Raw genomic sequence first — 3173 nt, forward strand, 5'->3', positions numbered from 1 at the left:
GCTGGGGGAGGCATGGGGAAAAGGCTGGTGGCCTTCAAATCATTAGATGATCTGTAAAGACAAAGGTACTTCAAGAGGATACTAACTCCAGACTGACAGCTCTGAGGGCAGAGAAGGTATTCTATCCATCTCTGTGCAGTCCTGCCATCATGCCATCACCCAGATGATGTGTGTTGAGTTGAATTTTGATTCTGTCAGTAAGGGTTATCAGTAAGTGCATCAATAGCAGACAAATTAAGGGCTTTACCACCTCCAGTTAGAACATGGTTCCAGTATATAGCTTCCATGTAAGCAGTTTGGGTCTTTCCTCTATGTCACATCTTGAGGGACTGGAAGACTGTGTGGGATAGAGGGACATGATAGGAAGACAAATTAACATTTTTTGAGCACCTGCTCTGAATGTTCTGGTTTCATTATCTCCGTTGAGGATTTGGTGTAGGGTTTCTAGTCTATCCTCCACTTCCCTTCCTCACTTAAGGTTATAAACAAACAAATCTACTCACCAGAGACAATAATCAAATGGTAGATAAAGAAACACTTTAGAAATACCAAACTCTCCTGTACCCCAGTACTAAATGGGAGGCTGAAGAATTGAACTTAAGGAGAAGCCTCTGGTTCTTCCTGTCCTGAATCTAGGATGGTCAGTTCTTCAGAGTAGATCCAACCTGATTCGCAACTCAAGTTTCCAGTAGAAAAACAGCAGAGCACAGTAGAGCACAGAAAGAATGTGTGGGGTAAGGTCCTTTCTAGGCCTTGTAACTCATGGAGATGGGAAATAAAATGCAAGAAATAGCTAGCCTATCCAAAAGACCCAAGCCCTCCTTCTGAACTAAACTTATCATAATAATTATGTATTACTGTGCAACAAATTATTCCTAAACTTAATGGCTTAAGACAACAACATTTATTATCCCACAGTTTCTGTAAGGCAGAATCTGGGCATGTCTTGGCAAAGTCCTTTGGCTCAGGTTCTCTCACGTGGCTTGCAATTAAATGTCTTATGTACTGTTGGATAGAGGGTCTTCATTTCTTTCTTTCTTTCTTTCTTTCTTTCTTTTATTTATTTATTTTACCATGCAACATTGTCTTTTATTATGTATGGCTTTTAAAAATTATTTCCTCAATCTCTCCATACATAGGTAAAAGGAAGTATATTGTTTAACCTACAGAACTGGGAAATATTGACCACTGCCTAGAGGAGGGAAAATCAACCCTAAAACAAGCTTAACCAGGAGGCCAATTCATCTGCCGACCTCCAAGAACATGGAGATGAACATGATAGACAGACTGTCCCCCATCTGAACCTTCATTCACCACCATTCGATAACCCTTCTTCAGGCCCAAATCAGCAGCACATTTCTTGCCAACAATCATTAAATGTCCAAGAAGACTTTCATCATCATCCTCTGCTACAGAAATCTGGGATATATGTTTCTTGGGTATCACCAGAAAATGAGTTGGTGCTTGAGGGGAAATGTCATGGAAAGCAAGACACTGGTCATCCTCAAAAATGATTTTGGCTGGGATTTCCTTGCGAATGATCTTCCCGAAGATTGTGTCGCCACCAGGCCACGCGGCCTGAGCCTTAGCAATCTCATCTGCCATCTCGTCCTCCCTCCCGCGCGGCCGCCCAGGGCAGAAGCTCGAGAGGAGGGAGCGAGGGTCTTCGTTTCTTGATGACCTGTTGGTTAGAGGTAGCTCTGAATTCTTGACACATGGCTCTCTATATAAGACAGCACATAACATGGCAGTTTGCTTCATCGAAGTAAGCAGGAAAAGCCAAGGAAAGTGTGTGCAAACAAGATGTAAGTCACAGTTTTTAAAAATTTTAATCTCAGCAGTGATATCATCTCAATTTTGCCATATTCTATTCATTAAAATATGGAAGATATCTAGGAAATTTAAAAAGGTGGAAAAATAGCATACTCATAAATAAACAATAGGGAAAGAAGTCAAAAGGGAAATCAGAAAATATTTTGAGATGATTGAAAATAAAGATACAACATAGCAAAACTTAGGGGTTGCAGCTAAAGCAGTACTTAGAGGAAAATTTATAGCTCTAAAATTCCCATATTAAAAAAATTAAAAATTAAAATTCCCATATTAAGGAAAGAGAAAGATCTCAAATCAATAATGTAACCTTTCACCTTAACATACTGGGAAAAGACCTAAAGCCAGCATAATTATAAAAATTATAATGTAAATTCGTGAATTAGGAAATAGAAAAATAAAACCAATGAAACCAAAAGTGGGTTCTTTGGAGAAAAAAGTTACTAAGATTAAATCCTTAGCTAGACTGGCCAAGGAAGAAAAAGAGAAAACTCAAATTATTAGAATTATAAATGAAAGGAGGGACATCACTACCAACCTTGCAGAAATAATAGAGGTTACAAGGGAGATGTATGCAAAATGTATAGAATTATATGCAAGAAAGGTAAGACAAAACAGACAAATACCTAAAAAGATAAGACAAAAAAGCCAACTCAAGATGAAACAGACAATCTAATAGACTTATAATAAGAGAAGAGATTTGATTAGTATTAATATATATTTTTATTTTTATTTATTTTTAAAGATTTTTAAAAATTTATTTATTTGACAGAGAGAGATCACAAGTAGGCAGGAAGACAGGCAGAGAGAGAGGAAGAAGCAGTCTCTCTGCAGAGCAGAGAGCCCCATGCGGGGCTCGATTCCAGAACTCTGGGATCATGATGTGGGCTGAAGGCAGAGGCTTTAACCCACTGAGCCACCCAGCCACCCCAGTATTAATATATATTTTTAAACAACTCACAAAGAAAAGCAGGAATAGATGACTTCTGTGATGAATTTTCCAAACATTTAAAGAATTAATACCAATTTTTCACAAACTCTTCCAAAAAGCAGAAGAGGAGAAGATGTATCGCAACTCATTCTATGAGGCTAGTATAATTCTGATAGCAAAACAAGACAAAGATATTACAAGAAAACTGCAGGTCAATAGCTGTTATGAATATTCATGTAAAAATCATCAACAAAACACTAACATGGGGTGCCTGGGTGGCTCAGTTGGTTAAGCGTCTGCTTTTGGCTCAGGTTGTGATCTTGGGGTAATGGGATCAAGCTCCACATTGGGCTCCCTGCTCAGCGGGGAGGTATCTCCCTCTCTCTCTGTCCCTCCCCCCAACCCATGCTCT

The 3173-nt window shown here is 38.9% G+C and overlaps 1 pseudogene across 1 annotated transcript; it reads right to left on the minus strand.

Annotated features, from left to right (window-relative positions):
- Positions 1-1026: 1026 nt before the first annotated feature.
- LOC309848083 (adenosine 5'-monophosphoramidase HINT1 pseudogene) lies at positions 1027-1652 on the minus strand (annotated as a pseudogene). Its single transcript has one exon. The product of its transcript is annotated as an adenosine 5'-monophosphoramidase HINT1 pseudogene (transcript).
- Positions 1653-3173: the final 1521 nt, after the last annotated feature.

This window comes from Mustela nivalis (genome assembly GCF_964662115.1).
Source record: "Mustela nivalis genome assembly, chromosome: 14".
Lineage (NCBI taxonomy): Eukaryota > Metazoa > Chordata > Mammalia > Carnivora > Mustelidae > Mustela > Mustela nivalis.